Source organism: Ruditapes philippinarum, unplaced genomic scaffold (assembly GCF_026571515.1).
Source record: "Ruditapes philippinarum isolate M1 unplaced genomic scaffold, ASM2657151v2 ctg219_1_1_1_1, whole genome shotgun sequence".
Taxonomy (NCBI): Eukaryota; Metazoa; Mollusca; class Bivalvia; order Venerida; family Veneridae; genus Ruditapes; species Ruditapes philippinarum.
Window position 1 is genome coordinate 610,639 of NW_026859162.1, and position 15,447 is coordinate 626,085.

Below are 15,447 nucleotides of genomic sequence, written 5' to 3' on the forward strand. Positions count from 1 at the left end.
CCTGACCTCAGAAAAGATGTAAAGTTATGCAAAATAAAATGTTGAAATTAGGGTATTTCAGATATTTTTTTCCCACTTCTTCCTCATTTATACTGTATGTCATTGGTTTTGGAGGGATGTAATTTGGTCACAATTTCTTGAAGGGTCCCCTAAGGCTTGTCCAGAGCATAACTCAGTCACTATAAGTCTGATTGACTCCAAACTTGGTATGCATGCTCCTTTGAAAAACCTGAAGTGCAAAGCACAAGAATTGTTACTCTGCACTTCTTAATTTTTGAGTTATTGCCCTTTGTTAATTTTCATACTTTAATTTTGTCCAGGCCATTTCTCCTATAAACAATAAAAGCTTTTGACTTGAAACTTCATAAGATAATAGATCTCATTAAGAAGAAGTGCAGTCCACAAGAACGGGTCTCTGCACTTCTTATTTTTTGAGTAATTGCCCTTTGTGAATTTTTATACTTTATTTCTGTCTGGGCCATTTCTCATAAACTATAAAAGCTATGCACTTGAAACTTCATGGGATGATAGATCTCATTGAGATAAAGTGCATTGTTCAAAAACCGGTACTCTGTACTTGATGATTTTTGAGTTATTGCCCTTTGTTAATTTTCTTTCTTTAATTTTGTCTGGGCCATTTCTCCTAAACTGTAAAAACTATGGACTTGAAACTTCATAGGATGATAGATCTTATTGTAAAGAAGTGCAATGCACAAAAACTGGTACTCTGTACTTCTTTTTTTTAAGTTATTACCCTTTGTTAATTTTTCATATTTTTGTCTGGGCCATTTCTCCTAAAATATAAAAGCTTTGGACATGAAAACTTTATAGGATGGTAGATCTCATTGAGACAAAGTGCAGTGCACAAAAACTGGTATTTCATGATTTTTGAGTTATTGCCCTTTGTTTATTTTGTTACATTAATTTTATCTCGGCCATTTCACCTAAACTATAAAAGCTATTGACTTGAATCTTCATAGGATGATAGATCTCATTTAGAAGAAGTATAATAATAATAAAGGCTTTATTTAAGGAGGCTACATATTCGCCAAAATTATCTTCCATAATTATGTACCTCAACAGTTTTTACAACATATTTACATCAAATAATTGTACAAAAGACAATGTTATATTATTATCCCCCGCCGATGGAATCGGGAGGGGGATATAGTTTTGGCGTTGTCCGTCCGTCCGTCCATCCGTCCGTCCGAATTTCGTTTCCGGAGTAGTTCTCTGCAACTAATGGCTGGAATTCAACGAAACTTTATGGGAATGTTGATCAGCATGTGAAGTTGTGCACCTGGGTATTTTCGTCTGGATATTTTTAGTATTTTTAGAGTTATTGCCCTTGACTTAGTAAAACGTCCGAATTTCGTTTCCGGAGTAGTTCTCTGCAACTAATGGCTGGAATTCAACGAAACTTTATGGGAATGTTCATCAGCATGTGAAGTTGTGCACCTGGGTATTTTCTTCTGGATATTTTTAGTATTTTTAGAGTTATTGCCCTTGACTTAGTAAAATTTTGTAATTTTCAACTTGTGTCGCATGTAACTCAAAAAGTATTTGACCTAGAGTCATGAAACTTTACAGGAATGTTGATCAGTATGTGTAGTTGTGTACCTGGGTATTTTCATCTGGATATTTTTAGCATTTTTAGAGTTATTGCCCTTGACTTAGTAAAATTTTGTAATTTTCAACTTGTGTCGCATGTAACTCAAAAAGTGTTTGACCTAGAGTCATGAAACTTTACAGGAATGTTGATCAGTATGTGTAGTTGTGCACCTGGGTATTTTCGTCCGGATATTTTTACTATTTTTAGAGTTATTGCCCTTGACTTAGTAAAATTTTGCAATTTTCAACTTGTGTCACATGTAACTCAAAAAGTATTTGACCTAAAGTCATGATACTTTACAGGAATGTTGATCAGCATGTGTAGTTGTGCACCTGGGTATTTTCGTCTGGATTTATTTAGTATTTTTAGAGTTATTGCCCTTGACTTAGAAAATGTTTGCAATTTTCAACATGTGTCGCATGTAACTCAAAAAGGATTTGACATAGAGTCATTTAACCTTATTGGAAAGTTGCTCAGCATATTTAGTTTGTTCCTGGGGTTTCGCTTGTGGATTTATCCAGTATTTGTAGAGTTATTTCCCTTGACTTAGTAAAAACTGTTTCATTATGTTGTTATTTGATCCTTGAGTGCTTGAGTTAGAATCAACCAACTTTACAGGAATAATGATCAACATCACTAAATTACGAATAATGAAGTCTGGAGATTAAGACGTTTTTACATCTAGGTGAGCTATTGTGATCCCCCACCGTCCGTCGTCATGCGTCGTCAGCAATTTCTTTAAACAACATCTCCTCAGAAACAAATGACTGCACAGCAACCAAACTTTACAGGAATGATCCTAGGGTGGTCCCCTGCCAAAGTTGATCAAATGGTTCTGGTCTGTTGCATAGCCTTATGTCTTCAGTTGTTGTGTTAATAATAACCAGTACTCGGCGGGGGATATAAATTCAACGAATTTGCTTGTAAAACATAGTATTAACTAGTTATAAATGCAATGACAAACTAAACATAAATGTTAACAATGAAAACTTCAGTAAACATAATACTATGGTACTGGTTTAACCAGAGTACTTCCACTTTATGTGAGCTTTTTAGCTCACCTGAGCTTGCTCAGGGTGAGCTATTAGGATCGGTGAATGTCCGTCGTCCGTCGACAATTGCTTGTGAACACACTAGTGGTCACACTTATGACTCAATCATCATCAAACTTTGTCAGGATGCTTGTTTAGTCAATTGCTCGGATGAGTTCGAAACTGGGTCATTTCGGATGGAAAACTAGGTCAAAGGAGCTAAAAATAGGAAAACCTTGTGAACACTCTAGTGGTCACATTTTTGACCCAATCATCATCAACCTTTGTCAGAATGCTTGTTTAGATTATTGCTTGGATGAGTTCGTACATGGGTCATCTCCGATGAAAATCTAGGTCACAGGAGCTATAAATAGAAAAACCTTGTGAACACTCTAGTGGTCACATTTTTGAACCAATCATCATCAAACTTGGTCAGAATGCTTGTCTAGTCAATTGCTTGGATGAGTTCGAACATGGGTCATCTCTGATGAAAAACTAGGTCACAGGAGCTAAAAATAGAAAAACCTTGTGAACACTCTAGTGGTCACATTTTTGACCCAATCATCATCAAACTTAGTGTGGATGCTTGTCTAGTCAATTGCTCAGATGAGTTTGAATATGGGTCATCTCTGATGAAAAACTAGGTCACAGGAGCTAAAAATAGAAAAACCTTTTGAATACTCTAGTGGTCACATTTTTTACCTAATCATGATCAAACTTGTTTAGATAATTGCTTTGATGAGTTTGCACATGGTTTATCTCCGATGAAAAACTAGGTCACAGGAGCTATAAATAGAAAAACCTTGTGAACACTCTAGTGGTCACATTTTTGACCCAATTATTAAGAAACCTTGTCAGGATGCTTGTTTAGTCAATTGTTTGGATGAGTTCGAACATGGGTCATCTCGGGTGGAAAACTAGGTCACAGGAGCTGAAAATAGAAAAACCTTGCGAACAGTCTAGTGGTCACATTTTTGACCCAATCATCATCAAACTTTGTCAGAATGCTTGTCTAGTCGATGCTTGGATAAGTTTGAACATGATTTATCTCGGATGGAAAACTAGGTCACAGGAGCTAAAAATAGAAAAACCTTGTAAACACTCTAGTGTATCATTTTTGACTCAATTATCATCAAACTTGGTCAGGATGCTTGTCTAGGTAATTGCTCGAATGTCAAGCTCGAATATGGGTCACCTGGGGTCAAAAACTAGGTCACACTGCTCAAATATGGATAATCCTTGTTAACACTAGTGGTCACATTTTTGACACACCTGTCATGAAACTTGGTCAGAACGCTTGTCTAGGTAATTGTTCGGATGAGTTTGACGGGTCAGGTGAGCGATCTAGGGCCATCTTGGCCCTCTTGTTTGAATTTTTCAGTACTTTCATACTGCTGTACATAGAGTAGTATATTATTCCAGATTTTAGTTCCAGAATAATAAGTGATTTTTGGTAAAACTCAAGATAAGGTGACAGCTATACTGTTCACAAGGCGACACATCTGACTCGTGGTTAATCAGATGAATGTGTGAAATGTGTTTTATCGCTATCATAAAATGTGCATAACATATCTGTTCAAGTTTTTGTATAAATGATCAAATCTAGGTGGCACAGTCAAATCGGGAAATTTTAGTATAAAATAGGGTAAACTGAAAACATGTAAATGCAATATTACACAACAGTTACAGAATATGATAACTCCCTGGCAAGTGAGTTGGTAATTGATAATTAACTCCGTCCTCTTCATATTTTTGGTAAACTGTATACTTAATTTGAATAGAGCTCTTCTTTGTTCCACGAGTAGATAACTATGTCATATAAAGATAAGCCTTTGTAAACATAACAAGAGCTGTCGGTAGGACAGCAATGCTCGACTATTCTTAGTGCTTGATAGTAAAAGAGCCTTGATAATGTAAAATTTTCTCAGTTAACAAAAGGGCAAATTTTTTCTTTAAATCCATGTTGCAGTTATAGGCCTTGGAGAGAGTCCTATAATGCTCTCAAAGAAGTGTATAAAATTTCAATTTGTTTCAAAGCCAGATGTCAATACGACTCAATAGAATATGAACATATCTGAGGTGGTATGCAGACTTAAATATAAATTCTATGTTGAAAAAGGGGCATTATTCTGCCAAATGCTTCATAGAGTTAACTCCTCCTGTCTACAGGTTGGGGTCATGATGGTGAACAAGTGTAAACAGTTTCAAAGCCATAATTATGTCGAGGTATATTTAAGGTATTACAAAAACTTTAACATAAGTGGTTATGCCGATGCCGACGCTAGGGTGACAACAGTAGCTCTACTTATTCTTATCGACCATTTCAACTATTGGAGCTCCTAATCCTTTAGTTGCTGAACTTTTAAAGAATGACTAAATTTCCAGTTTGAAACAGTCCATCATCTATCTAAGGGATATCATATTAATATTTGGAAGTTGATTGGCCAACAGAATAGTGGCTAGTCAGAGGATTGTATTAATCCAGGGGCCACTTAGCAGCTTTGAAACTTGCAGGAAAAATTGGTAACTGTATTGGTAATTTATCCAAGAAAGCAAGTTTGGTGGATCAACCACCAAGATATGACCAAAACCTGTTAAAATGTGTGTTAAATCCAGAAAAACAAGCTCAGATTTGCAAGTTTAATTGACTTCTCACTGGTGGTAAATGGTTTGCAGTTTGGGTGCAGACATCATAATATAATATTTGAAAGACATAGAAAATGTTTCCACCCATCGTCGTAGTTTACCGTTTGCTAACTTAGTGAAGGTAATTCATAATGCTCGCATATTAAAGTTAGATGCTGAAAGTAAGACACTGTTACCAGTTTTTCAATGACTGTTGTGGCAAACATTGTAATCAAGCACACTTGTCAGAAGTTCTCTCCGTTCTAATTGGTAGACATAAAAATGCTTCATTCTAAAAACAACATTCATTTTTAGCTCGACTATACGAAGTATATGGAGAGCTGTCCTACTCGCCCCAGCGTCGGCGTCCGCGTCCAGATTTTAGATTAAAGTTTTGGTGCAGTAAAATATTTTTCACTATAACTTTGTCATTTCTTAAGGTATCAACTTCAAACTTCAAATATATGTTCCTTATCATCAACCACATCTTATGTGACAAGGTTCATAATTCTAGCACCAATATTTTCAGATTTATCTCCCCTTGAACTTAGAATTTTCCTTAAAAAAATACTATTTTTTACTGTTACTTCTTTATTTTTTAAGGGATCAACCTCATACTTCAAATATATGTACCTTATCATCATCCCCATCTTATGTGACAAGGTTCATAACTCTAGCACCAATATTTTCAGATTTATCTCCCCTTGAACTTAGAATTTTCCTCAAAAAATGCTATTTCTTACTGTTTCTTCTTTATTTCTTAAGGGATCAACCTCATACTTCAAATATATTTACGTTATCATCATCTCCATCTTATGTGACAAGGTTCATAACTCTAGCACCAATATTTTCAGATTTATCTCCTTTTGAACTTAGAATTTTCCATAAAAAATATTATTTTTTACTGTTACTTATTTATTTCTAAAGGGATCAACTTCATACTTCAAATATATTTACTTTATCATCATCCACATCTTATGTGACAAGGTTCATAACTCTAGCACCAATATTGCAAGAATTATCTCCCCATAAACTTAGATTATTTTACTAGAAAAATGTTATTTTTTATTTTAACTTTTTTATTTTTAAAGGTATCTACCTCAAACTTCAAATACTTATTCCTTATCATCAATTACATTTTATGTGACAATGTTCATAACTCTTGAAGCAATACTTACAGATTTTTCTCTCTTTGAACTTAGGATTTTCTTTAAGAAATATAATAACTTCTTTACTTTTTAAGGTATCTACTTCAAACTTCAAATATATATTTCTTATCATTACACAAATGTTGTGTGACAAGGTCCATAACTCTAGCATGACTATTTCAAGAATTATTCCCCTTGATCTTGGAATTTATGTTAACAAATGTTATTTTTTTACTATAACTTAATACATAATTATACATAATTGATTTTTCTTTCGTATTTTGTCCTCCTTACTGCGTCCAGTATTTTATTAGTCGAGCTTCGCTGTCTCCTGTGACAGCTCTTGTTTTATTACGACTGGATTCAAATCCAAAATGTTTCCACCCATCGTCGTAGTTTACCGTTTGCTAACTTAGTGAAGGTAATTCATAATGCTCGCATAAGTTAGATGCTGAAAGTAAGACACTGTTACCAGTTTTTCAATGACTGTTGTGGCAAACATTGTAATCAAGCACACTTGTCAGAAGTTCTCTCCGTTCTAATTGGTAGACATAACAAGAACTGTCGGAGGACAGTAACGCTCGACTATTCGAAAATTTGTCACAAGGGTGTTTCATTGAGTATAATAATGCTTACCTATATGAATACATAAAATTGTCCGAAAAGGTACAAACTCTTCAAGTTTCAATACATTCCCTTCAGTAGTTATGGAGATACAAGCTTACATGCAAAAACTTAACCAAGAATTCATGAGTCGAAAAAGGGGCATAATTATGCAAAGAAGGAAATCAGAGTTATGGGACTTGTACCAATCATCTTAGATAATCACAGAGACCAAGTGTGTGAAGTTTCAATCCATTCCCTTCAGTAGTTATGGAGATACCAGCTTACACGCAAAAAACTTAACCAAGAATTTCTAAGTCGAAAAAGGGGCATAATTATGTAAAAAAGCAAATCAGAGTTATGGGACTTGTGCTAGTTATCTTAGATAATCAAAGAGAACAAGTGTGTGCAGTTTCAATCCATTCCCTTCAGTAGTTATGGAGATACCAGCTTACATGCAAAAACTTAACCAAGAATTTCTAAGTCGAAAAAGGGGCATAATAATGTAAAAAAGCAAATCAGAGTTATGGGACTTGTGCCAATTATCTTAGATAATCACAGAGAACAAGTGTGTGAAGTTTCAATCCATTCCCTTCAGTAGTTATGGAGATACCAGCTTACACGCAAAAACTTAACCAAGAATTTCTAAGTCAAAAAAGGGGCATAAATATGTAAAAAAGCAAATCAGAGTTATGGGACTTGTGCCAATCATCTTAGATAATCACAGAGAACAAGTGTGTGAAGTTTCAATCCATTCCCTTCAGTAGTTATGGAGATACCAGCTTACATACAAAAACTTAACCACAGGGACGCCGACGCCGACAAATGGGTGACTGCATTAGCTCGATTATTCTGCGAATAGTCGAGCTAAAAATGCTTCATTCTAAAAACAACATTCATTTTTTTATTACGACTGGATTCAAATCTGGCTAGGAACTAAATTTGAAGTCTTTCATGTGAGGAAGCTATCCAGCTAGCTTATGGAATGTTGGTGGTTCAACACAGCTACATGCTCTTGTTTGAAATATTACAGAACTGGGGGCCTGAGGTCTTCTTTCTTCAGAAAAGCTGGAAAAAACCGATGATCCTGCTGATCTTGGCCTGCACTGGCTGCATGGGTATATTAAGTAATATTGCTGCGGGCAGACTAAGGGTTAATATTGCACCCCTTTCTTTAGGAAATCTCCATAATCATTGATGTTTGGTACATTTTGTACAATATAAAACAATCAATATTTGTTTTCTAGAAAATTTTATTACAGAAAAGACTTTATTGTGTAGAGATGATGAAAAAAATCAAAATGATAAACAAAAGTGAACTATCAATATAACATGTGTACAAAAAAAATCAACAAAGAAAATAAATAAATAAATCTACATAAAAAAGCCCATAACTTTCTTATTTTTTATACCTTTAGTGTAATGAGAAAAAAATCATATCAGTAATCTGTAGTGAATCTTTTATCATACTGTACTCTATTAAATAAAACATGTTTGCCTATACCTTTTCGTTGATCAAACTTTAGCTTTTTATCAAAAGAAATTTATTTGAATTAAATTGCAATCTGTTTAGTTTACCATAGCTATCTATAGAAAAGACTTGTGTGTAAAATACATGGAAAGTAACACAAATATATCTATTGTTTCTATTCCAACAAAAAAATACTTAAAAATAAAATAAGGAGTTTGTTGAAGTAGTTTTAACCAAAATTCTGCTGGTACATGTAAAAATCAGGAGATGGTCCCATTCTGATAATGTAAAATTTCTATATCAACATTCTAATACTTTCAATTTTACTAGTTTTATTATACCATAATTTACTGTAATTATTTTGTTTACTTTTATGTATGTGTATGAGTAATTAATAGCAGATTGTTTTAAAATTTAGTTAAGTTACACAAATCTAGTTATGTTGGAAAAGTTTTGCACCAAGTAGTGGGAATGGCCAGAAATTTTGCAATTTCTGGTTAATTATCCAAGAACGCTGGTTAGATAGACTACTCATTGAGATATGACCATATATGCATTAATATTGGTGTAAAGCCATAACAACAAACAAATGCACCAAACATTACTTACACTTGTATGTAACATAATATAAGTCAATTATGGGGTTCTCCTTTTGACACTAAAAATAGACTGCCATTTTACTATATCACATTATATCACTATCACAATATATCAATATGTACAACTAAAAATCAAAGATTCAAAATTTAAATAAATGTAACGAACAAGAGCTGTCACGCAAGTGACAAATGCCCCCCAAAAAGGTTTTTATAAGTATGCAGATATTATGAAAAGAAAAGAGAATGAAAGTAACTAATTGCTAAATATTGTTCTTATAAAATGAAGAACTATTTATAGCAAACTTAACACCTTAGGCCAAGGGTCTTGGATGCGACACATCATCTTGATGTGGTAGACATTTATGCCAAGTTATTTTAAAATCCTACAATGCATGACAATGTTACAGTTTGGAAATTAATTTGTACCTTCAAACTCTTCTTATGAGCATAAGTACCTTCAAACTATTAGAGTGACCTTGACCTTGGAGGTAGGAGCATGGGTCTTACAACAAACACATCATCTTGATGTGGTAGACATTTGTGCCAAGTTATTTTAAAACTCTTCAATGCATGACAAAGTTATAGTCCTGACACGGATGTGTGTACCTATAATCTCTAATTGTGATGGCGTAAACCTTCAAAATATAAGTGTGACTTGAACCTTTGAAGAAGGGATGTAGTTTCTGGACACGACACAACATTGTCATGTGATAGACAAAGTTAATTCAAAATCCCTCAATGCATGACAAAGTTACAGTCTCAACAAGATTGTTGTGGATACACATACGGACAGATGAATATGAGCCTTAGTCACAACACATTGTCTTGATGAGGTAGACATTTGTGCAAAGTTATTTTAGAATCCTTCCATGCATGACAAAGTAACAGTCTGGACACGAATGTTTATCTTTAAACTCTTCTCTTGATGTGGTAGACATTTGTGCCAAGCTATGTCAAAATCTCTCAATGTATGACAAAGTAACAGTCCAGACACAAATGAAAAGGGGATGCAAAGATGAATGGACAGACAGACAGATGGACGGTGCAATTTTAATATAGAAAGAACTGATACAAAATACCTGTTTATGGTTAATTTTGAATATTCACTTCACTTGATAAAAGATGCCATGATAACATAGAACACAATTAATGGAGCTGAACAATTATTGTTCACTTTTATGAATTCTTTTCACCTGCCCTTTTGGATATTTGCTTTATAATCTCAAAAAAATCGGGTAATACATTTGAAACCTGAAGCAGCCATGGTCCACAATTATGAGAAAAATCAACCAAACTACATTATACATAAACAGTGAATATTTCAGTATCATATATGTAAACCTTATCAAATATAGTTAAATATATATATCAAAGTTGGCTCATTATTTTCATTTGTAACATAAAATAATAAATATCATCTAAAATCACAATAAAAAAGAGATAAAATGTAATAAAATTACTATCACAGATCAGATTGGTACATAGAAAGAATAAATATTTTCAAAAAAGTTACATTTCATTTGTATCCTATTTCATAATAATCAGTAACATTAAGTCAACAAATTGAATTCAGTACAGACTGTTTAAATCAACATTAATGATTATATCTCACAAAAACATATTAAAACATAAGGCTAATTACATTTTTCACACAAACTTTAAGGTGTTTTTCTTCTTTTTTAGCGAGTGCTTGTTCTTCCAAGTACATGTAATGTTATAGCACATCTACGTCATAGATATACATAGACAGTGTTACATGTACAACACTTTAAAATAAATATATGAATCATATTGCAGGAGAATGAGAAGATTTGTGTCAAGAAAATGTTGAAATTTAATTACCATGAATGGTTTTGTATGTTTCATCAATATGTGTAATGGTCAGCAACATTCCATGCTTCAACATATTTTGTATACTTAACATATACTTCACAAATTATTCATGTAATATTATGATGGTTACAAGGATTCCACAGCTTTTTGTCTTAAAACACAGTTTCATAATTTCAGAGGTAAATTTTGTAAGGAATAGATTTTGGTTTGAAAATTACAGGAAAAATACTAAATAGTAAAATAACACAATATACAACAATAAATTCGTACCTGAATTATCACGTTTGAGCAATCAATCACAGTTCAGGTTACACTCACAGTAGACATCCTAGTATTTTTAGGCAACATATAAATGTTCAATTTAAATGAAAAGTACAGTTAAAAAAATATAGTTGAATTAAGAGAGTTTTTATAATTTCTTTCCTTTTTTTTATATTTCATAAGATTTGAAAAAAAATATTCCAAGACAAATACAATGTTTGAACTATTAAACTCTACAATGAGGAAAATGTCAGATTAAAGTAATAAAAGAAATAATTTAATTGACAATCTAAACTAAGGATATATTATTTTATATGAATGCCCAATACAACTAATTAACCTATAACTGTTCTCTATCTACAAGATGCCAGTTGTATTTTCTAAATGTCATAAATATTGTTAAAAGTCATCATCATTTTCAGGTCTAGGGGAATGAGCCATTTTTTTCAAAAACTTCTTTTTCTTCTTTTTCCCAGCTTTAATGGGAGGTAACTGTGCTGGTGGAGGTTGGCGATATTTTTGATCTTCTGTCAAATATTGAGCTTGTATAACGTCATCCTCTTCCATGATGGGGTTGGCGTAAGCCTGTCCATTTTGGCGTATACTTCCGTAACTAGGTTCCAAAGGATTGAGGCTGGTCTTCGAAGGATTGACGGCTGTTTGGACGGAATGGTTGAGTATCATCTAGAGAACGGCGACTGGAAGACGAACGGCGGGATTGCTGAAAATCATCATATTGCTGTCGACCTGATTGGCCAAAACGTGGAACATCTTCAAATTGGCGACTGGCGGGACGGAAACGTGAATTATCTTCGAAATGATCTTCATCATAGTATTCTTGTTGCTCCTGATGCGCGGAAAATGTGTCTTTTTTCTTTTTGCTTGATTGACGAAGGGAACTGTAAGATAAAGAGTAAAAATAATTGAAAAGCTTTTTTTTTATTATTTATCAGAATAAGGTATCTCACTACTATCTTTTGTTCTCGAATATTAAAGAAAAGCAAAAAAATTCCTCATTAGCAGGGAATATATTTCATTCATGTTTAGAAACAAAATCAGATTATTTAGCAACAAAGACCGCTGAACATGCCTTTGTTATAATTTATTTTCTTAATATTTTTTTCATTATCATAACACTGGAAACATTCCTTTTTTGACAATGATGAAAATCTTTTCAGTAAAATCATACTCTGCTTTATAGAGAACTTAAAATTGGAAAAGTACTTAAAATGCTAGTATGATATTTAAAGAAATTTATACTTTGTAAATGAAAATCTTTATAGATTTAAAGGTCTATAAGAAAGAGGAAAACTTGAGCTGAACAAAAAATGTTAAGTATGAAAGTCATATACTGGGAACAAAGTGCAAAATAAAATGTAAAGTGCCACAAAAAACATGTAATATTCCTTAGAGTATCACTTCTTAATAAAACAGTAAAAGAACTGACATGGAATTTTGATGTGAGTATTAAATAATAGTGACATAATTATATATGAAATACACCAGAAATATCACACATGTTTCTATATTATTGAATACTAAAAATTAAACAATTATGACTCTGGCCATCATTATAGCTCTAATTCCATTATAATAATATTAACTTAAACTTGAGTAATATAATGATTTATTTTATGCTGTTGAGTGGATTTCATCTTACACAAAAAGTAATAAATATCCTGTTTATAGGTAGTTACTATCATTTATTAACTATGTTTATGACAGGAGAACAATTTGTTTATATCATTCAAAACATTTTCTATTTGTTAAAATCTCCGAAATTTTGTTATTACATGCTCCAATTAATTTTAATGGAACCCTTAACAGAATTGACAGTGTTTGAGCGGAAGTTTGGAAAATAAGACCTTTACATTTGACAAGTATCTAACATCGCATGTTTGAAGAAAAATAATAAAAAATGTCTTTATTGAATTTGTATAATTTTTAATCAGCAAAATAATAAGGTAGATAACAATATACAGAAAGCAATACTATTATTAATGGCATGCTCCCTAGATTATTACACTTTTTTATTTGTTTCCAATTTACCATGCCTATTATAAATTATCAAACAATTAGAACCTTACTCTAATTGTTATAATCAATTTAAGTTCCATTATAATAAATATAAAATTAACTAGAACTATCACTAAATGTGATTAATACCCCCACAAGACTGCTTCGGAAATGAGGATGTTACTAGTAACAGAATACCTTGTAAAAGAATTGAAATATAGAGTTATGGTTGTGGGCTATTAAAGATAGTTGTGGTTCTTGTATGTTGCATTTCCTTTCAATGTGGTTGGCCATTGATGAAGTTTAATTGAATTACCCTGTAATAAGTCCAGAAAGACAAAGAAAATGAACAAAGGGCAATAACTCTATAAATACTGAAGATAGAGTTATAGTTCTTGTGCACTGCACTTCCTCTTATTGTGCTTGACCATTGTATGAAGTTGTTTTGAATTCCAACAAGTACATTTTAAGTTATGCTCCTGACAAGGAAAAGTATCAAAGGGCAGTAACTCTGTATTTTGTCAAAATGGAGTTATGGCTCTTGTGCACTGCACTTCCTTTAAATGTCCTTGACAACTGTATGAAGTTGTATTGAATTCCAAAAGTAGTTTTTAAGTTATGCTCTGGACAAGGAAAAGTAACAAAGGGCAATAACACTGTAATTAGTCAAGATGGAGTTATGGTTCTTGTGCACTGCACTTCCTCTCAATGTGCTTGACCATTGTATGAAGTTATATTGAATTCCAACCATTAGTCTTCAAGTTATGGTCCGGACAAAAAAAGCAATGGAAAAGTAACAAAGGGCAATAACTCTGTAATTACTTTAGATAGAGTTATGGTTCTTGTGCACTGCACTTCCCCTTATTGTGTTTGACAATTGTATGAAGTTGTTTTGAATTCCAACCAGTAGTTTTCAAGTTATGCCCTGGACAAGGAAAAGTAACAAAGGGCAATAACTCTGTAATTAGTCAAGATAGAGTTATGGTTCTTATGCACTGCACTTCCTCTCAATGTGCTTGACCATTGTATGTAGTTATATTGAATTCCAACCATTAGTCTTCAAGTTATGGTCCGGACAAAAAAAATCAATGGAAAAGTAACAAAGGGCAATAACTCTTTAATTACTTTAGATAGAGTTATGGTTCTTATGCACTGCACTTCCTCTTATTGTGTTTGACAATTGTATGAAGTTGTTTTGAATTCCAACCAGTTGTTTTCAAGTTCTGCCCCGGACAAGGAAAAGTTACAAAGGGCAATAACTCTGTAATTAGTCAAGATAGAGTTATGGTTCTTATGCACTGCACTTCCTCTCAATGTGCTTGACCATTGTATGTAGTTAAATTTAATTCCAACCATTAGTCTTCATGTTATGGTCCGGACAAAAAACAGCAATGGAAAAGCAACAAAGGGCAATAACTCTGTAATTACTTTAGATAGAGTTATGGTTCTTGTGCACTGCACTTCCCCTTATTGTGCCTGACAATTGTATGAAGTTGTTTTGATTTCTAACCAGTAGTCTTCAAGTTATGCCCCGGACAAGGAAAAGAAACAAAGGGCAATAACTCTGTAATTAGTCAAGATAGAGTTATGGTTCTAGTGCACTGCACTTCCTCTCAATGTGCTTGACCATTGTATGTAGTTATATTGAATTCCAACCATTAGTCTTCAAGTTATGCTCCGGACAAGGAAAATGCAACGGACGTCTGGACCGACCGACCGCCCGACCACCGGGTGACTCCTATATACCCCCCCAAACTTCGTTTTTGGGGGTATAAATATAACTTATTATATCATTGTTTCTAAAAGTTGTCTCCCTTTTGCAAAAGTTTTGTAAAATTGAGTAAAAGTTATTCCCCTTAGTTAATCAACACCATTTGTACCTGATGATTGCTCAAAGCATGAAACTGTACAGTAGTGTAATAAAAACATATAAACCTTGATTCCTTAATTGTTTATTTATTATTACTAATAGATTGTTTGGGGTTCATCACAACTAACACACCTCAGGTTCCAATGCTGCTAACAAAACAGACATGTAAGTCATAATGTTACTTTGTGAATAATGCTTATTAAGGACAATTTTTATTTACTAGACATCACTTACTCATCTAGAACAATATCTCTAGCAGTTCTAGCAGTTACACTGAAAACATACACATATAACTTACTTGTAACACAATTTTCTAGGCTTAGAACCTTCAGTATCATTCTCTAGGAATTAAATGCATCAAATAATTATGCTACCCGA

The 15,447-nt window shown here is 33.2% G+C and overlaps 1 pseudogene; it reads right to left on the reverse strand.

Annotated features, from left to right (window-relative positions):
- Positions 1-8,254: 8,254 nt before the first annotated feature.
- The window catches only part of LOC132755483 (trichohyalin-like), a 45,083-nt pseudogene continuing 37,890 nt past the window's right edge, over positions 8,255-15,447 (reverse strand).